We start from the raw sequence: 23350 nt of genomic DNA on the forward strand, positions 1-23350 counted from the left end.
AATTCCTTTGCATAGATATACGTTGACTGCTTCTACTGCATTACTTTTGGAAGAGCCTCTAGTTACAAGAGCCATGAAAATGTATGAGAAGAAGGAAGAAGATAAGAAGATTAAAAGTGTCAAACCCTGATCCTTGACACAGTCTTCCATAGTTTAAGGATCCACAATCAATATCGTTTGCAAAAAAATTTCTTAACAAACAAAGATACATACTTGAGCCACAAGATGCAGAGCATCAATCTTCTCAAGCTAAGAATGGGGATGCAGGCGTCTCCGAGCTCAACCAGAGACAAAGTGAGCCAGATGCTCCCCTTGCTTGTCAAGGCTTGTTGCATAAACAGGTTTCCTCCTTCTTCTGATTCTGGAAGCATTGGTTTTGCACGACCTTGATTATCCAGATTCAACTTTTGCATGTTCTCTTGTAGTTTAGAAAAAATTTTGTTCCTCTGCTTGAACCTCCAACACGTGTTTTGAACATGATTTGCATTTCCACAAAACGAACAAACCGACAATCCTTTGTCTTGTTGAAGTACCTTCTGTTTATCACAAATACTAGCCTTTGTTTTCCCATGACACTTAGGAACATAACTGACGATACCCGCAGTCTTGCTCTTAAATCCTAGACCATTAGTGTTTCCAAAGGATTTCTGACCAAATAACATTGCTGAGATTTTATCAGAACTTCCAGATAATCGTTGGAGATCATCTTTGGGAGTATTAATCTCTTTTTCCTTTAGAAAGATGGTCCTGGTGAGTTGATCGTTAAGACAATCTATCTCAAGATCTTTCACTTGGATTAAAGATTCCAGTTTCTTCAATAAAGCTTTTAGTTGAAGATATTCTTGAAGGACCTCTTTGTTCAAGAAATCGAAAATCTCTGTGTCAAACTCAATTTCTGAAACAGATTTTGAGTGTATGGAGTTTTCTGCTGCGAGGGTTGTAATTACATCCAACAGACGTATTCAAGACGTCGACACAAGGAGATTTATCTTCCATAGAATCTTTAGAAGCACTAGCTGACAGCGGATGTTTATCACGTCTAACGCTCCTCTTTATAAAATCCTTGATCATTTCTGTTAGCAATGGTTTATTGAACCGATAACCAGATGAACAACACTCATCATCACAAGATAAGTTAGAGGATTTACTTGTCTCAGAAACAGCATTGAATGCAAATGGTTGAACAGAATTTGGATTACGAATTGTCACCTGTCCACAGGAGGTATTCATGGAAGGAGTGTTGAGTTTGTTCCCTCCATTGATGCCATGTTTCTTAGAAACGTATCTCTTGTCTTCAAATACAGTTTCTAAGATATCCCAGGCTTCTTTAGACTTAGTGCAAGTAGCCACATAGTACTGAAGATCTGGGGTAATAGCCTGTCTGATAGCATTTAATCCAAAAGAGTTTTGCATTGCAGCACGAGATTCTTCAGGACTATAACTACCAACATCCTTTGGTATAGATACATCGTCTTTTCTATTAACCGGAGGATTATAGCCGTTAACAATGCATACCCAGGTTTGAAAATCACATGCTTGAAGATAAACACACATTGCAACTTTCCATGTTGGGTAGTTTGAGCCATCAAAGACTGGTGGTACGTTAATAGCGATAGCACCTCTGTCCATAGAGTCAGATCGCTACAAACACATACTGATGAGGTCTTTAACGTGTTTGCATGCTCTGATACCAATTGAAAAAGCGGGGGTCTAACAACACCACCCAATATTTCGCTTAGCAATCTGTATGGACTAACTCCGAAATACTTTGCTAGAGAATCAACTAGACAGTCAGACTCAATCTAGATAAAAGTATCTCAAGGAGTTAATATCTCCCTCTTGATTTGATTTTTACTCAAGCTAAAACCAATAGCGAGTCTTTATTAAATACAAGGAATAACTTGGACGGTACCAAAGACCAATGTCCAAAGATCAATCAATATCAATCAACAACCAAAGGTTGGACTTCCAATTGATGATCACGAACGCACAACCTGTATTATTTCAATTATATAAAATATAACGCGGAAAAGAAATAACACAGACACCAGAAGTTTTGTTAACGAGAAAACCGCAAATGCACAAAAAACCCGGGACCTAGTCCAGATTGAATACACACTGTATAAAGCCGCTACAGACACTAGCCTACTCCAAGCTAACTTCGGACTGGACTATAGTTGAACCCCAATCAGTCTCCCACCGATCCAAGGTACAGTTGTACTCCTACGCCTCTGATCCTAGCAGGATAATGCGCAATTGATTCCCTTATCTGATCTCACCCACAACCAAGAGTTGCTGCAATCCAAAATTGCAGACTTGATAATAAACAAATCTGTCTCACACAGAAAAGTCCATCAAAGGATAAATCTGTCTCCCACAGATAAACCCTAGGTTTTGTTCCGTCTTAAGATATGAAATCAAGGTGAACATGAACCATGTGATAATCCGGTCTTATATTCCCGAAGAACAACCTAGATTAATCAATCACCTCTCTACACTCCTTCCTGACTACACAGGCGGTTTGTCGAGGAATCACAAACAGTGAGACAAAGATGTTTGTGACTTCTTTATCTTGCCTATCGGAGAACTCTCACGATCTCAAGCCAATCAAAGATTGTACTCATACGATAGAAGATGCAAGATCAGATCACACAACTACGATAAAAGTAGTATCGGTCTGGCTTCACAATCCCAATGAAGTCTTTAAGTCGTTAACCTGGTTTTAGAGAAGAAAACCAAAGGTTAAAGGATAATCGACTCTAGCGAGCGCACTAGTATCACACAGACGTGTGGGGATTAGTTTTGCACAATGCTAGATGTATCATTTATATAGTCTTCAAATCAGGGTTTTGCCTTAGTTACAAAGCAATCCATATTCACTGTTAGATGAAAACCTGATTTAGATTCAAGCTAATATTTCTCAACCGTTAGATCGAAAACTTAGCTTGTCACACACACTTGGGTAGACGTTTACTGGGTTTGTGAAAACCATGCCCAAACGTGTACGTGTATGTTGGTTCAACATAGTAACCCAAAAGGTTAACCATATGAGCATTTCATATTAACCTTGTTCTTCTTCACCATAACTAGTTCAATTGACTCAAATGAACTAGTTAAAGAGTTGTTCAATTGCTATGATATCTTATGTAACTACACAAGACACAATTGAAACAAAGATGATTCGATTCGATTGAATCGGCTCATGAAATTTATAGCCACGGTTTGCATAAAGCATCCCTTAGTAATTTAAGTTTCATGTTCAGAGCACATCTTTAGATCATAACCTCTTAAGCTCACAAAAAAGTTTGCCGACTTAAGACAACCGGTTGAGTTTTCCAAACTCAACAGAAATTCTCGGAAAGAGAACTTCCGCCAGTTCGCGGACTGGGTTCTCGGACTGAGTTCGCGGACTTACACACAAATGAGTTTTTGGAAAATCCCAGCAGAAATTCTCGGTACAAGAACTTCCGTCAGTTCGCGGACTGGGTTCGCGGACTTGGCAAAGCCAATTCCTCCGGTTTTTCTCAATCAACAAAGTTCGAAAACTTCGGATTAAGGAATACACGGTTATGTAATCTAAACTATCATTCCAATCATTGAGACATTCTCAGAGGACACTATGTAGCCGTTATTCACAGACCGATTCACGTCAGAGCAATTCTCAAAGTGATTGAAACTTTTCATGACTTTCGTCACTAGGTGAAGATAAACTTGATCAAAGTGAAACGCTTTACCAACACATGATTTCGAGATATAGATAGGAGAGATATACTCGGCTCGAAATATCAAATGTGTATGATCCAGTCTATATAGCATACGAATTTTGTCTCATAAGAAGTAGGAGATAGAAGAGATAGACTTTTGAGTGATAGATAAGTTCAAGTCTCCACGTACCTTTTTGTTGATGAAGTTCCACGGTTCCTTGAGTAGATCTTCGTCGTTGTATGATGAATCGCCATGAAGTCCTTGAGCTCAACTACACTTTTCTATCCTAGTCCGAGACTTAACTATGTAGGCTAGAAATCAAGACTTATAGTATTGATCACTAACATTGACATACATGCTTGAGATAGCAACGCATGCGAGGTCGACCGAGCTATGCTCTAACAGGATATAATAATTTAAACCACATGTTGCAGCAGTATTACAATCAGAACCTCCACAAAATGAATTCCAGAGATACTCCATTATAACGTTTACAAATTCTGCGTTTGTTTTACTAGCACTAAAACTATGGCATAAATAATTTTATACAAGCAGTCATCATATAAATATTTAGTGCGGGTTAGTGTTCTACCTGTAGTTTGAAGGTGGAAGAATGAAGGAAGTAGGAGTTCTGAGTTAAGAAATGGTTACGAAACCAACATCTATCAGCTTGATGATTATCCTTCTTACAGATCTGACAAGGCTGAGCATGTAGTTGCAGGAAATCCTACAACACACCCCTTGTATTATCATGACTATGATTTCTAGATTTAAACTTATTTGGTATGAAAATAAAGATAAATATAATGAAAATAGAAAATAAGACACAAGATTTACGTGGTTCGATCAATTTGATCTACATCCACGGGGTTAGGTTTCACTCTGATCATTGAATTACATATGAATTACATTGAGACTCCATTAATGAGTATTTGGAGCTCTCTCCCTCTCTCTGGTTTTTGGGGAAGAATAAGAAGATAATAATAATACAAGTTACCTTTCTCTCTCCTACCTTTCTCTTTATATAGGATGCTACCTAATGGATGCCAGCTCATACACAACTAAGATTTCCCCTAATTTCGGATCTGGCTTACGATGATATCGCATGCTTACAAATGTTAATTTCGCAGATCTTCTAATATTCGCAAAGTTATTACATTTTTCTTATGTTTAAGCTAATATGACCTATTGTGTCGTTTCTCAAAGTGCTCTGTGACAATTTTGGCGCTAGAAACAGGGAACGAGTAAAGGATTTATCCTTCCTGTAACTTGTTGGATCAAGAAATTTTCATGAAGATTAGCTACTGTTCATATTTTTCTAGATCTATAATGTTTAGGTTCAAAAATGGAAATTTTATGGAATAAATCACACTTTCAGGGAGTAAACATCATCAACAATTCAAAGACATGAAAAGAGGGAGAGAAAAAAAATTAGTTGTTGTGGTGAAATTTAAGGAAAATATGGAAGCTTCAGCAGAAGATTTTCATGTTCAGGAGAAGAAGGCAAATGTGAAAGAAGTTAAGGAAGGACGAAGAAAAGATGAGAGGAAGATGCTGCAATTTCTATCACAAACAGAAATTCGCACAGATGGTTCAAGACTGAGCGAACAACAAATAGGTCACGGGTTCGAATTCGCAGAGACACATATTTTTAATTTTCTTCTCATTTGCATGGGAGAATAAAAGAATAAGGAAAAAAAGTTATGCGTTAATTTCGCAGAGAGGTTCTTGCAAAATTGGTCCAGAGAGCAGTATGTGCGTTCGTGGTCGCAAGTTCGAATTCGCCTGCGAACATAGTTTTCTTCTTTTTTACAGAGAGCGAAGAAATGAATAATGCAATATTGTTTCATTATTTCGCAAACAAGAGGCAGCACAATTGGTCATCTGCGAAGTTAATGAGTTCATGGTCGTGTGATCAAGTCCCAACATCTGCGTATTTTTTCGCACAGATATTTCTTTGATTATTTCGCACAGAAGAGAGTTGATGATAATTTCTCAGAGATATTTCGCAAAGAAGAAGCTTGCACAGTTGGTCAGGAGGCATGAATGCAAGCAGCAGGTCGCGGGATCTATTCTTGCTTCTCGCATGTTTATTTTTGTTACGCGAAATTTATACAGAATTGTCTCTCACACAGTTGGAATTTGATTACTTTGCAAGAACTTTGATTATTTCGCAAGAGAGGCTTAGCACAGTTGGTATGGTGTGAGAATATGCAAGTAGCAGGTCGCGGGTTCAATTCTTGCCTCTCGCATCTAGTTTTGCTAAGCGACATTTATACTTCATGCAACGTATTTTTCGCGCGAGATTGACAACAACAACGAATCACATAAAAGCTAAGTACCAATTTCCTTGAACATTTTACTTTTACAGAAAATAAAAGATTTTTGATTTGATTTACAAAAGGCGATATAATCGCAGAATTACAGAAATTTCAGAATTACAAAGACTCCACAATTACAAAAGAAACCGAGAAAAATCTCGCACAGATCAATTTATATATTTCTCTTGAAAATTTTATTTGTTTCAAATGAGAATGATATCTAACATGGAGAGTAGTAGGAGGAAAAATAAGACCTTCCATCAACAGGCTAGTAAGACCTTCCATCAACAGGCTGCATAAGACCTCATTAAGATCATTTCCATGAAAGATGTTTATCGGATGAGACGAAACAAGTTATACAAAGGAAATCAAAACAAAGAAAAACGATTTAAATTGCAATTAAATGAAAATTTTTGATAAAAGAAATGTTGAATACTAATCTAAATTCTTATTTGAATTACAGCATTGCATGAGGCAGAGAACGTGGAGTATAATTTCGCAATACTTCTTATTCACAATCAAGGACGGATACTTCTTATACTTCTCAAAGGATAATTCATACTTCATACTTCTTATATATTTCGAGGATTAAGTACTTCTTATACTTCTCAAAGGATACTTCATACTTCTTATATATTTCGAGGATTGAGTACTTCTTATACTTCTTCAAGGATACTTCATACTTCGCATACTTCGAGAGATGATACTTCTTATTTACTTTGCAATGCTCCGGAACTTCACAAAAGAATAGAGGCAAGTACGTACTTTTCAAGTCCAATATTCTTTCGCTCGTTCCTCCAACAACTACATTTTTGGCGTTAGAAACAGGGAGGGGTTTAAGATTGAAGATTGTTCTAGAAAAAGTTGAAGATCAATATTGTGAATTATTAGAATTGAAAGTAATTGGTGAAAAAACTTACATAATCTCTTACAATTTGTTAGTATTGAAAGAATGGCTAGAAGGAGAAATGTATCGGAACAACCGACAACTGCTAGAAGAAGAAGTAAAAGACTTGCTGGAAGGGAGAGAAGTGAAATGGGAGAATCTACCAGAAGGAGAAATAATGGAGAAAATCAAGTTCAACCCCCAATTCAGCAAACACCGGTACAAAATGGAACAACATATTATGATAGAGCGAGTGTATACACTTGGCGATCAAATTCAGCAGAAGAAGTAGAAGAAGAGCAGCAAACCTGGAATTATAGACAGGAAGAGAGAAATCAAGAAGCAGATGAAGGAATAATTCATGGAGATGAGGAAATTGGAGCGTTAGAAACGTTGAGACGAAGAATACATGAAGAAAGAAGAGATGAGGCAGACGAACGTGCAAATCTAACAAGGCAAAATCACGAATTGAGGATGGAAAATATGAGAATACAAAGTAGAAGATCGAGAAGCGCTACAAGATCATATTCAAGATCGACTAGAAGAGAGATGAGGTGAAACTCACCCACAGTTAATGCTGGAAATAATATTCGAGAAGAAATACCAAATCCTAATGAAGAACATCGCGAAAACAGAGAAAGGACGGATGACCGTTATGTTCCACAAAATGAAACTTTTGATGATAGGCAAAATGATAGAAATCAAGAAAATGGACAACGTCAGGGACGAAATAATCAAGATGGCGAAGGAAATCGAGAGGAAGGAAGTAGAATTTTACATGAGAGAGAAACTCAAAGAAATCAACAAACGATTGAAGAAGAAATTGAAAGACATTATGTTGAACAAGCACGTTTAACTTGCGAACGTGAAAGATTGAGAGCGGAAATGGAAGAAAAAGAGCTTCAGGAGGCAATTCGCCAGAACAATCATGACAATCAAGAAAGAAGGCGTACACAAAACCGGAATAACGGTAATCTCAATGAAGAGTATGATAGAGTACAGAGGAGGGCTGAAAGACATCAAATGCAATTCCCCCGCATTAACCAACATCTTTGATGGAACAACTTGTGCAATTCAACACATCAAAGTCTATGTAAGATGCATGTTACAGTGGGAAAATCATGATGCCGTATTGTGCAAGTATTTTGCATCCAGTCTAACAGGAGAGGCGTTAAAATGGTTCGAAGGTTTACCAAAAAATACAATAAAATCTTTCAATCATTTGCAGACCACATTCTTGGGGGCATATATAAGTAATAATTCTTCGCGACCTGGTATTGAAGATGTGTTTGGATTAAAACAAAGGATTGGCGAAAGTTTGAAGCACCTAACTAAAAGGTGGAGAACTATGTGTAGTGAAATGGCTGGCCGTGTGGATGAGAGATATCTTATCTTATCATTTATCAAATGCTATGTTTGCAACCAATCTATTGTATATCCAAATTTTTAGAGTCAAGAATACAATCACAATGACTGAACTGCGAGAACTTCAGGAAGAGTGTATTTCTCTAGAGGAAAGGCAAAATGAAATGGAATCATACCCAGTTGCGAACACCAATTCACAAGCAGCGAATGCAAGCTTATCACCTAAACTAATAAACACAGTGGCGAGCACTTCGCAAGTACAATAAGAAAAGGTTCCGGGCAACAACAATCAATAAAAGCTGGTGGCTATGGGAAGACGAGATCAAGAAGAGTATGAAAGAGAAAGAAATTTCTACAATCATGGTGGAAATAATAAGATTCAAAGACTTGATCATCCACAAGAAACTTATGAAGGTCAAAGACAAAATTATAATAGAGGGCAAGGAGGTCACAAAGTAGTATGGGAAGAAATCAAAATGCCACCTCTGAATGCAAGTGTGGAGAAAATATGGGAAGCTATAATTCTGATGGAGAATATAGCAACACCATGGAACATGGGAACGGAACCACCTCAAAGCCGCAGAAGTCATGAGTTTTGTTCTTATCATCATTTTCACGGACATACTACAAATGATTGCAGAAATATAAAGAGAATTATTCTGAGAATGATAAATCAAGGAAAACTAAACCACTTTCTGGTAGGACACCCACAATCTCAACCATTACTACCACCACCACCAGAACATCACAGAGTAAACACGATGAAAGAAAAGGAAACGTTCTTCGTAGAAGTTGGTGCAAAAGCAAATAACCTATTCTGTCACTCTATCGTACATTCATACAAGACAATTGAAGATTTTCATGACAATGTTTTGAGTAGAGAGTTCGCAAGAGACAATGATGGAAGAGAAATTATGAACATTGCGAAAATATCGCCATTAGAGGAATGGCAGAAGCAGACTATTTCTTTTACCGCAGAAGAAGTCCCCGAAGGTGAAGAGGTACATGACAATCCATTGGTGGTAAAATTAGAAATTAATCCAAAACCGAAAGAAGATGAAGATGATGAAGCTGAAGACTCATGGGCAATTAATAGGATTTTAATCGATACCGGAAGCTCTGTGAACATTTTATTCTATCATACTTATAAAACCATGGGGAGAGAGATGATGATCTTATACCATCAACATATAAAATATATGGTTTTAATGGTACTGCCAACAAACCTAAAGGGGAGGTTACTATGCGAATTCCATTGAAGGGAATATCTTCTGAAATCTTGTTCTGTGTTGTTGACGTAGAGTCACCCTACAATGCATTAATTGGTCGACCTTGGCTACATGTTCTAGGTGTAGCTTCAACTTTTCACCAGCGCATCAAATTCCCTCACCCCAGCGGTGTAGGAATCATAAAAGGAGATTGGGTTGAAGAAAGAAATGTTATGAAACTGAGGTAGAATCCTGCGAAGGAAGAGCAAACAAGAAGGAAAGTTGGCAACACAAAATCAAAGAGACACAAAGAAGTGAGAGAGTGATGGTGGATGCAATCGAACGAAAAGAAGAAGAAATGTTGCGAAACTAATGCTAGCTCAGAATAAGAAATGATGAACATATCACTACCAAGGAAACAGTAGCAGAAAATAACAAAGACTCAGAGAATGACAAAGGTAATAAAAATAAGAAGTGTATGAATGATTGATTTGTTGCGACACTCTCGCAACAAATAAAATTCTCAAAAATACATTTTACTGAATGATGAAAATCAGATATAGAAGTGCAAATACGATATGATGATGTGCGAGAATCTCGCGGAGATAATGAATTCTACAAAAGACAATCAAAGAACAATGACAAAAGAGAAATGGGCGAACCTTTATGTCGTACACCCTAGTTCGCGAATACAATTTCGCAAGAGGAAAATGTAAGACCTAAAGTACGTCATATAAGGGGGTACCTGTTGCATGGCTCAGGGAAAGGCTACACCGCCCCCGGAACCTGAGTCATGGAGATTTGGGGTCAATAAAGCCCATCCGGGAGAGGCACCTTGGATTCTCAACTTAAGCATATGACTTAGGTTGGGCGACTAAGGTAATAAGGACTCTCCCAAGGAGTGCAGAATCTGACCAAGGCGCTGAGGTACACGGTTGAGTCAAGAGTGCCAGGGGCGTCTGGAGCGTACCTTGCCATTCTTGACAAGTCTTGTCTTATACTGCACTCGGCCCGAAGAAAACCCCACTTAGGGTGCCGTCTCGTAACCATAAACCATATAGGTAAAAGGGATAAGAGGCTGCGAAAACAACTGGTTGTTGTTAAGACCGGATGGGAGGAGCCAACCTTGTATGGTAGAGGTACGCCTCCTTGAAGGGACAACCAGGGGGAAGATAAGTGCGGCACCCTCCATTAGGGAGCTGATAAGTGTCTTAAGACGCAAATGTCATGAGGCTTTTTACTCGCAAGGGTATTAAGGCTTGTCATATTTGTGCGACAATCCTGAAGAGGCAATAATACAAAAGAAAAAGATAAGACGAGATCAATGGGTTTTCCCATGAAAGTGCGAAGACGTCCCGCGATTTCTTCGCAAGACGGCAATGTAATCGGGCTTTATTTTCGCAAGAATATTTAGGCCTGTTATATTGTCGCAACATTCCTGAAGAGGCAATAATACAAAAGAGAAAGTTAAGGCAAGATCAATGGGTTTTTTGCATGAAAATGCAAGGACGTCCTGCGATTTTATCGCAATGACAAGAGGTGGCATAATAAGACCTTTAACTAGGAAGGCAAAATAAAACCACACAGGAATGATATTTTGAAAAGAATCAAAATTCACTTCGCATATGATTGCGAAATTATACATAAACAACTGCGAAATTGAGGCACAAAATAAGAAAAATCTGCAAAATCTCTCATTTGGATACAAATAACAGAGGCAAGAGAGAGAAAGAATAGTAATCAGAAAAGGATACACATTTTAGGATGAGAGAGGGAGACACAATTAGAGAGAGAGAAAACATAATTCGTATTATTATCTCCTTCTTCTTCCTTCTTCACAAGAGCTCCAAATACTCATTAATGGAGTCTCAATTGTAATTTATATGTAATTACAAACAATCATAGTGAAACCTAACCCCGTGGATGTAGATCACATTGATCGAACCACGTAAATCTTGCGTCTCTCCTTATAATTTTAGCACTTTTAGCTTTATTTTCATATCAAATAAGTTTAGATCTAGAAATAATAGTCATGATAGTACAAGGGGTGTGTTGTAGGATTTCCTGCAACTACAGAGCAAACTTGTTCTTAGGCGGCTGATAACGACGATTACCTTGATTGTTGTTGTGCTGTGGTGGTCTACGGTTTTGATTGTGGAACTGTCTGGGTGCAGATCTGCTTGATGAATCTGAGTTTGAGGTCAGCAACATTCACTATTGGTTGTTGAATTGCAGAAAGATGTTGTTCAAGCCTCATATAGAAGGTTGGGAGATGAGCATAAAACGTCTGCATATCCATATCTTCCACAGTACTCAGGGCAGTCACAATTGGATCATATTACTGATTCAATCCATTACTAATTGACTGTTTCATCTCATCATCTGTTACAACATAGCCTGTTGCTGGAAGTTGATTAAACAAGGTTTTAGCTTCATTAAAGAAAACTTTCAGTGTTTTGTTACCTTTGTTCATTGTATGAAGTTGTTTCTTTAGGTGCATCTGATGCGCCTTTGTTTTGGCTGAAAACTCAGCTTCTAATGTATCCCAGACTTCTTTGGAAGTGTTTAAACCACCCACTTTACCGAGAACAACTTCAGTGAGAGTCGAGTTTAACCAACCAACCAACCAGTAAAGAGTCATGTTCTTTATATGCTGTGAAATCAGGGTTTATTGCTTCTGAGTTTGGTAATGTTCTTGCAGGTTTTATTTTAGTGCCATCAATAAAACCTGTCAATCCATAGCCTTTGAGGATAGGTTTGAATTGTGTCTTCCAGAGTGGATAGTTTGTTTCTGTAAGTTTCAGAATCACCAGATGATGGATCTAAACCTGACGAAGTTGAGATGTTGTTGCCATTGATGATTTGGATTTCTGGTATTGATATTGTTTTTTTTTTTGAGGTTTTGGAAGCGTAGGTTGGATCGTGGCTGATACCAACTTAAGAAATGGTTTTGGTGAATATTTCCACAGTTTTACCTTGTGGAGTCAACATGTTATTTATACTTGAAGGAGTACAATAGAGGTTGTTACAGATTTGAATCTAATTCAAAGATAACAGAAAAATATCTAAACAATAGCCTTATGACTCAAGCTCTATACTCGGACTACTAACTGACTTAGTTGAGAGTCTTCAGGTGATTACAGTGTCATCCTTAACATTCTGGTTTCAAAATTTTAATTTTTCGATCCTAAATTAGGTTAGGTTGAGTTTGTGTTGTGAGCATGTGATAGCGTACGTAACTAAGGGTACAGTTTTCCGGGTCAACAACAAATATACAAATCGGCCTAGTTACCGAGTTGATAACAATTTTTGTACTCTTCGGATCGTTTTTTGTTCTCCCTTTAACAAAAATGAAAAAAAAAAGAACGAGACTTGCTCAAGTCGGAGACAAGTAACTGACGATATGGTACATTTCGTGATATATATATATTTAAAGGAAGAGGCGAACCTCTGAATTTCATTAATTGGACCGACCTTTATATGGCCACTTTTTTTTTTATAAATTGTAAGTGATCAATTGACACAAAAAGATTGGATTTGGTGTAACCAAATTTTTTGTGGTCGTTTTTTCAGTAGACAAAATTGTCCCTCCATTTTAGTCCAATTACTATAACTTCTTATTATCCTATTTTTTTAGGGGTATAATTGGAAAACAAACTTTAATATAACATATCTAAAAATTCGTTCCTTGGAATTTTACAAATTTTATCTCGTTGGAAAAAAATCTACGCAACGAGTACAAACAACAATATCAAATTTTGAGTTTTTTCGAAAAATTCGGAGGTATTTATCATATTAGGCACAATTTTAGAAAATTAAATGTATATCCATTATGCAAACCACCACAAAGGATACATAATAATTTATGTAGCCATATTTTGGTTTATGCATTAACTAATTTTCCGTTGCAACTAATAAAATGATGCACTCCCTCTGTTTTAAGAAAAGTGATACTTTCAATATAGGCACAATTCTCGAAAATTGAATGCATAGCTATTACGCAAACCACCACAAAGGATGCATAACGCGTCATGCAACCATATTTTGGTTTATGGATCGACTAATTTTCCATTTCTGGAAAAGTGATACTTTCACATTCCGTTTCAGGAAAAATGATACTTTCGCTCAGTTTCAGAAAAAGTGATATTTTCGCCCCGTTTCAGGAAAAGTGATCGCGAAAGTATCACTTTTTCTAAAACAAGGCGAAAATATCACTTTTTCTGAAACGGGAGAAAGTAGTCGCAGACAAACCCCATCTTTAGATTCTTCTTCGGTCGGCCCTCCCATCGTGGCAACGGTTGTACTAGTAATTAAGATTGCTTACATCAATTATTGATATACATCAAAGGTGAAAAACATGATAAAATACAAATGTTTTATATCACAATTACAAGTAAATTGTAATACATCATACATACTAAAAAACATGAATTTCACCAACGAATTTGATGATATTTGAGGGATGGCCAGTGATTTAAGATTCTGCCATTTTGATTTGAAGAATTTTTCTTCTTCATTGTCTTCTTCAATAAGATAAAATTGTCCCAAAAAGGAGTAATACGCACACAACATCAAATCACGATTTCGGGTAGCATGGATCTTCATGGAAATGTAGTATCCCTTCATGCCGATGTGAATCGTCGTTGTTGATGTAATTGAAACGATTGTAGCAATCGAATGAAACACCTTCAAGGCTATAGAAACTACTTCACAAACATCACATCTAAAAGCATACTGAAGCCATTAGAGAAGGAAGCATATGAGAGAAAAAAAAAACAACTTATAAACACCCTGGATCGCTCAAAATAACGAATTTTATTTATACTAATACTACTTACAACCAAATCTGTTGAGAATATCTGAAAATTTCAGACCAAACTCAACAAAATTGGGAAATTAGCGAGGAAGATTTGGGAAGCCAGAGGAAAAAACGGTTACAAAAGGGGAGAGAGAAAGAGAGGAATAGATGACTTTCCACTTATTACTAAACCACTTTTTGATATAGTAGGTTTTTCCTATTGCCACCCACACTTCCCCTATTTGCCACTCACCTAAATTACCATCCTCACTTATCCTATTTTCCACCCATATAAACTTTAAAATATCCTAAATACTACCTCTCTCGACTTTTTGTTTATACCCAACAACAAAACCACCCCAATAACCAAAAACAAAAAAAACGAAAAAAAAACAGTTACAAACTATTTCTTCTTCTCCATATCCACCCATCACCTTCTTCTCCTTGATCTCCACCCACCGACCACCATATATTTTTTTTTGATAAATAAGAAAACCTTAAAAGTAAATTTGAACATTCATAGTCATTATATTTTGGACTACTATGCTCAAGACCGTTGTAGTTTGACTACTACAGCTACTCTTAGTAGTTCATGTAATAACAACCGAAATGAGAACTTAATTTAAGGTTGTTAAATTCTGGACAACTAACATGGGGTTAGTCAATTGGAATTTTTAGAGATATCGAGAGAATTTTTTTGTAAGAGATTTGGGAAGATTCTCTGTAAGTTTATTGATTTTGGGGACTTTCTGAGTGATTTTTAGGAAATCTTAGTGAGTCATGGAGACAAAAATATATAGGACTTGCATACATCAAATAAGAAGAAAAAAATTGAAAAATTATTTTACAAAATTAATATATAATAAATAATTCATAGATTTAATGCAAAAAACAGAAGAATATAATCAATGAAAAATTATAAATTTATTCGTGCCTAATAGAAATTGTGACTATTCTGTCAACCGAAAATTAAACGAAATTGAACATGAACATAATGCATGAGTTGAGATCTTGCATCATGGAATTTATTATCGCTTAATTGGTTTATTATTATTTCTTTATTAAATTTTTTTTAATAACAAACGGATCAAACGTTTTTACAAAGAGTTGGTTGGTAACCGAGTGACAAGCTGGGAACCAACACCTTTTTGAATACTAATAGCTAGTCTATGAAAGAGAAAACCTCCAAGTTTATGATTTGCATCATGCCATGCAATTCTTCAATCTTTTCAAAAATAAAATTGTATCTTCACCAAGTTCACTGAAAGTTGAGAAGGCCAAAACATTGAAACCATACCCATGGGCTGATCACTTGTCCAAACACTTGGCACACTTGCGGGTGACAGCAGAAGTAATATCTTGGCATGGTGTGAAATTGCAGGTTCTAGCACTTGTAAAAGGAGATACACCGGTGACATCAAAACATACATCTTTCCCATCTTCCCAGTTGTATACAAGGATATCAGCAGGTTTTAAAGCATTTGCATTATCAGATAAAAATCCTAAATCCACCTCTTTCCTTGCAGTGACCCCTGCCCTATAACATATATCGGAGAACACATCACATACTGAGTCGTGCCGGAATTTGTTGCCAACACCACTCTCACAGTGGACGGCATGGCCTCCATAAATATCCATTGGACGATCACAGCTAGGACACACACTGTTTTCAGCAAATAAGGGTATGCCAAATCGGTATTGCAAGACAGACATGAACTTTCTGGGCCCAACTGACTGATTCAGTCCAACGATAGGGATTTCTTTCAGGAAATCCTTTGCATGCTTCATTCTATTGCACTGCCACAGGTTGGAGTCACGGATAGTTAAAGCGAAGCTGGAGGGGATGTTTTCCTTTATAACGCCAAAATATAGAGCCGCCAATGACTTCATGTAATGAGGGGAGGCATCGTTAATGTTGAAGTTGGAAGAAAGACTGCCACAAGCTTGTGTAAAAGACTGCAAGGCATGCTCATACCGAGGACACGAATCTGAAGGAGAGGAAAAGTTCAAGATTTTGGGTTGAAGGTACTGCGTCTGATCACAAGAGGCTAAGTAACAGTACTTACCCGTATCTGACATAGTATAAACACCCATGCCACCATCCCTGATCGGGCCAAATATCACCTATTTTAGAGAGACTTTGTTTAATCCTTTATATGGTATATTTTCACTCAAAAGTCTCTAAAAATCCCCCATAAACTTAAATCATTGATTTGGAAATCAAAATCCAATAACAGAGAATTCTAAAGACTTTCAGAAAGTCACTATCAAACAATAGAGAATTCTAAAAACTTTCAGAGAGTCACTATCCAATAACAGAAACTCTCAAAGATTTAAAAGACTCCCAATCGACTAACAAGAGATTTGGAATGTCTCTAAAATTCCCTATAATTACCAGTTGACTAACCCCCTGTAAGACTGTCCTAGACAGTCTTATTCTGAACGACTAAGAAAACCCGTAGCAGTTAATATTTGGACGACTATGAATGTTTCTCTTTAGAGTTTTGAGTATGTGATCTGAAATTTATTTCATCAGTAAATTTAATACATCCATAATTAACTAAGTATTACCCATTAACACAAATAAATAAATTGAATACTTTTTTTTTAAGTAAATAAATTTAAAACAAATAGGAATCATAAAGATTACACAAAAATTGTTGATTATGAATTAACATAATCTTGTAGGATGTTTGATTCATCTAAATGATAAAAGATTGAGAAATTATTACTTTTAGATATACAATAATTAAACGGAACTCAAATCTAGGGTTAATAATTTTTTAATGAAAAGATGATTAATGAAGAAGAAGAAATGTTTTTTTGTAATGAAAAAGGGAATTAATTAAGAAGAATAAAAGTGGTAATTTGATTTTTGTAGGTGGTAAATAGGAAAAAGAAAAAAAATAGAATTACTTTTAATATTTTGAGGGAGGTGGAAAATAGGAAAAGTGTAGGTGGTAAATAGGAAAAAGAAAATAAATAGAATTACTTTTAATATTTTGAGGGAGGTGGCAAATAGGAAAAGTGTAGGTGGCAAATAGCCATAGTAAATCTGATTAACCTCTACAGAGTTCAAGATTAAATTTATGTCCCTGCTGAGGATCTTAAACAAAAAACTAGGAGAACACCCCATGTAAGTCATATTCCTACGCACAAGTCAAACATCATAATTTCTCACTTTTGTACCCATTATGGGTATGATAAAGTGGCAAACGTATGCTCCAAAGTGTCAAATATACCACTTAGGCATACATGACAGAGATTCTACGGAGCAATAAAATTTCTACCACTATATGGTCTTAACATCGCTCGCTGGTTTATAATGCGCCATCAATAGTTACATTGTGGCTCGTTGACTACATCATCGCTCAACAACTTCTCATTCAACGGCTACAATTTCCCCCTCTATAAATACCCAAGTTTAATTCATTTTAATTCTGAAAACGCGGGGTACCAAAATACACCACCACTTTTTTTCTTAGGCAATCTGTATAGACAAACTCAGTACAACTCCGAGAGTTAAACTCAATCAAGGAATAGTATCTAGAGTTATATCTCTCTCTCTTGTGATTAGAACGTTTACATAATCAAATCCGTGAACCTAATCACAAAGAGATTACTTGGACGGTACCAAAGACCAATATCCAAGAATCAATCAAGTCATATCCAACAAACTAGGCCGGATGTATCCACTATGATTGATCAACGCACAACCCGTGATATTTCAATTATAAAGATAAACAATATAATGCGAAAAAAGAAATAACACAGACACCATAAGTTTTGTTAACGAGGAAACCGTAAAGGCAGAAAAACCCCAGGACCTAGTCCAGATTGAACACCAAACTGTATTAAGCCGCTATAGACACTAGCCTACTACCAATTAACTTCGGACTGGAATGTAGCTGAGCCCTAAGGTACCCACCGATTAAGGTACAATCGTGCTCCTTACACCTCTTGAATCCGAGTAGGACTTCACGCAATTGATTCCCTTAGCTGGCTGAAAAAGCGGGGGTCTAACAACACCACCCAATATTTCTCTTAGAAATCCGTATGGACTAACCCAGAAATACTTTGCTAGAGAATCAACTAGACAGTCAGAATCAATCTAGATAAAAGTATCTCAAGGAGTTAACATCTCTCTCTTGATTTGATTTTTACTCAAGATAAAATCAATAGTGAGTCTTTATCAAATACAAGGAATAACTTGGACGGTACCAAAGACCAATGTCCAAGGATCAATCAATATCAATCAACAACCAAAGGTTGGATTTCCAATTGATGATCACGAACGCACAACCTGTATTATTTCAATTATATAAAATATAATGCGGAAAAGAAATAACACAGACACCAGAAGTTTTGTTAACGAGGAAACCGCAAATGCAGAAAAACCCCGGGACCTAGTCCAGATTAAATACACACTGTATTAAGCTGCTACAGACACTAGCCTACTCCAAGCTAACTTCGGACTGGACTATAATTTAACCCCAATCAGTCTCCCACCGATCCAAGGTACAATTTTACTCCTATGACTCTGATCCCAGCAGGATACTGCGCACTTGATTCCCTTAGCTGATCTCACCCACAACCAAGAGTTGCTGCAACCCGAAATCGCAGACTTGATAAGAAATAAATCTGTCTCACACAGAAAAGTCTATCAAAGGATAAATATGTCTCCCACAGATAAACCCTAGGTTTTGTTCCGTCTTAAGATATGAAATCAAGGTGAACAGGAACCAATTGATAATCCGGTCTTATATTCCCGAAGAACTGCCTAGATTAATCAATCACCTCTCTACAATCCTTCCTGACTACACAGGCGGTTTGTCGAGGAATCACAAACAGTGATACGAAGATGTTTGTGACTTCTTTATCTTTCCTATCGGAGAACTCTCACGATCTCAAGCCAATCAAAGATTGTACTCGTACGATAGAAGATGCAAGATCAGATCACACAACTATGATAAAATTAGTATCGATCTGGCTTCACAATCCCAATGAAGTCTTTAAGTCGTTAACCTGGTTTTAGAGAAGAAAACCAAAGGTTAAAGGAGAATCGACTCTAGCGAGCGCACTAGTATCACACAGACGTGTGGGGATTAGTTTTGCACAATGCTAGATGTATCATTTATATAGTCTTCAAATCAGGGTTTTGCCTTAGTTACAAAGCAATCCATATTCACTGTTAGATGAAAACCTGATTTAGATTCAAGCTAATATTTCTCAACCGTTAGATCGAAAACTTAGCTTGTCACACACACTTGGGTAGACGTTTACTGGGTTTGTGAAAACCATGCCCAAACGTGTACGTGTATGTTGGTTCAACATAGTAACCCAAAAGGTTAAGCATATGAGCATTTCATATTAACCTTGTTCTTCTTCACCATAACTAGTTCAATTGACTCAAATGAACTAGTTAAAGAGTTGTTCAATTGTTATGAGATCTTATGTAACTACACAAGACACAATTGAAACAAAGATGATTCGATTCGATTGAATCGGCTCATGAACTTTATAGCCACGGTTTGCATAAATCATTCCTTAGTAATTTAAGTTTCATGTTCAGAGCACATCTTTAGATCATAACCACTTAAGCTCACAAACAAGTTCGCGGACTTAAGACAACCGGTGGAGTTTTCCAAACTCAGCAAAAAATCTCGGCAAAGAGACTTTCGCCAGTTCGCGGACTTACACACAAACGAGTTTTTGGAAAATCTCAGCAGAAATTCTCGGTACAAGAACTTCCGTTAGTTCGCAGACTGAGTTCGCGGACTGGGTTCGCGGACTTGGAAAAGCCAATTCCTCCGGTTTCTCTCAATCAACAAAGTTCGAAAACTTCGGATTAAGGAATACATGGTTATATAATCTAAAATCTCATTCCAATCATTGAGACACTCTCAGAGGACGTTATATAGACGTTATTCACATACCGTTTCGTGTCAGAGCAATTCTCAAAGTAAATGAAACTTTTCATGACTTTCGTCACTAGGTGAAGATAAACTTAATCAAAGCGAAACGCTTTACCAACACATGATTTCGAGATATAGATAGGCGAGATATACTCGGCTCGAAATATCAAATGTGTATGATCCAGTCTATATAGCATACGACTTTTGTATCATAAGAAGTGGGAGATAGAAGAGATAGACTTTTGAGTGATAGATAAGTTCAAGTCTCCACATACCTTTTTGTTGATGAAGTTCCACGGTTCCTTGAGTAGATATTCGTCGTTGTATGATGAATCACCATGAAGTCCTTGTACTCAACTACACTTTTCTGTCCTAGTCCGAGACTTAGCTATGTAGGCTAGAAATCAAGACTCATAGTTCTGATCACTAACATTGACAAAGATGCTTGAGATAGCAACGCATGCGAGGTCGACCGAGCTATGCTCTAATAATCTTCCCCTTTGTCAATTTTAGTGACAAAACTATTAATACATATAGAATACAAAAAGGATAAACTTTAGTGGCTCCTATTCCATAGTCTAATCTTCAACGTTCCCTGAAATCTTCGTCCTTCCAAGTACTCCAATGATCCCAAAGGTTGTAAGTTTAGCATCACCGTTGTTGAAGATCCGTAGCTATAACAATGAGAGAAATCGAGATTCTCGATCATTATTATACAGTGTCATAGTATTATTATGTAACATCAAAGTCCAATTGTATCACGACTTTAACAATAATACTATGGTGATATGTATCACTCCCCCTTAGTCAATATTCCATCTCGATCATGGAAACCACTCCCCCTTACACAATGATCCAAAAACCATATGTATTTGTAGTGTGAACTACAATATTTCTCCCCATTTTTGTCAATAAAATTGGCAAAGGTACAAGAACGGGATCATAATGAAATTTCCACAAGAGACATTTCATAGACTAAAAGAAAAATACATACCAACTTAATTTAGATGCAATCATAAAGCCGAAGCTAAAAGCATTCATCAAGGAGTTTTAAGATACAAGATAACCCCTATAAAATTCCACATCTGCACACTCCGGAAGATATTACCATTAAGCACAAGTTCAAAAGAACTCTCCCCCATTTGATGTCATTCCCGAAAGAACAACAAGAGCGACCTTAATTTCTAAAGAAAAGAAGGATTTTTAAATTGGACACCAAAAACCATAGAAATGATTTTCTATATCCAAAACTCAACCAAATTAATCACAAGAAAACCCATGATTAATTTAATTGGAATACGCAACTAAATCAAACCACAAAAGTGATCAATTTAATTGAAGGTGCTCAACATAAGTAAACTTACGGAGCTATGACTAAGGTAATCATACGGAGATGACTAACTTAATCGTTCACATACTCAACATAAGGAAAAACCTTACGGAATATACGACTACATCAACCAATAGAACATGATTAGTATAGCCGTTCATATACTCAACACAAGAACTTGTGGAATATATGAAAACTCAACTAGACTAATTACAAGAGAACTTATAATTAATCTAATTGGAATACAAACAACCAAACTAATCACAAAAGTAATTAAAAAAAACAAAGACAATAAGAATAATCGACTTAATTGTATTGTGCTCAACATAAGACACACAATGGAGCCTTCACGGTAAAACATAACAAAATGGATCAATGAAGATCAATACCGTGGAATAAATACAAGGATCTATTCTATCTTTCCATCACTATATGCATAATGACATAATAGACTTGATCCTTATCACACAAAAGATTTTATCCTATTTTCCATCAATTAAATGACTGCATAGGCATAACTTTTGTATTTGTCAAAAGTCCATTCGTCCTTTCATCAATACTAATATCAATATATGAACGACTTTACTTTTGACAACATATGGAACCTTCAAGTTCATGGACGCAAACAATACATATCCCATAAAATATTGCAATACTTCAGAATCAAACAGATTAATACTGCAATAACATCATTCTTCAAATATTTTTAGAATTTAAAAACCAATAAACCTAAAAAAACATGAAGATGAAAAAGTTGCACATAGCTATGTGTAATCACAATAATGGCTATTCCAAACTCTAGTAATCCTTCTCAAAAACAAGAATAAATTCTCATAAGAAGTTTCCTAGGCATTAAGACAAACTCGTAATGCACATATAAGATGATTTGTCCTTAGAGGGTATAATCAATCTTTTCCGCCCGGATTTACACCAAGAATAGCTACCAAAGGCGTATAAAAATATTTTCACAAAGAAGAACATACAGAGTCACGGACGACCATGCACCATAGTTCACAAAGGATGATTGTGAACATTCAAGAATCCCATAGCAATGCGTACTAATTTCCATTCTTGAACTTCCTTCTTTGTGATTCACCAACAACATTCTAGTAAAAGCTGCAAATTAGCTTAGACAAGTATTACTCCAAGAATCCAAGTGCCCAAGTCCAAGAGAAGTGGAACAAGTGCAACGAAATGGAGCAAAACACTCAAAAACAAGAGACAGGACAAATAACAATCTTAACTCATCCAAAATAAATAATTAACATCTCCATTTTGAATAGAATTCAAAGAGGAAGAGAATTCAAAAATAATGAGTTCATTCCGAGTTCGGACGAAGAAGTTACGGCCAAGACAAGTTTACCGAATATCGACGTCAAGTATGCATACGGGTTTGCGAACTTAAACCCCTGGATTTTGATTTTAAATGATGGTATGCATCCCTGGAATGTGTACCATGAAGTCCAAACATCCCGAACAGCTATTTTCAAACCTAAACATATAAGAACCTTAAACACGGATCAAGTTAGGTAGAAATGAACGATAAGCAAGGTACATGGATCATAATGAGTACTTAAACAAGTAAAAACACAAATATTTCTCAAGTTTATAGACATACCTTTTTACAAGAATTCAATCAAATTCTACAGCCTTACTGAACACAATCTGTGTGCCCCAGTTCTCGTGCTTCCTTTACCGTAACAGGGCATTCCTTGGTGAGGATGCACTTTCAACACAAACAAGTTGTGTTGAGATGAACATTGTCTTGCTCACCATGGCACCAATAGAGAGTTCCTTTCCAGCAACTCTTACATCTTGTAGT

This window comes from Papaver somniferum, chromosome 7 (genome assembly GCF_003573695.1).
Source record: "Papaver somniferum cultivar HN1 chromosome 7, ASM357369v1, whole genome shotgun sequence".
NCBI lineage: Eukaryota > Viridiplantae > Streptophyta > Magnoliopsida > Ranunculales > Papaveraceae > Papaver > Papaver somniferum.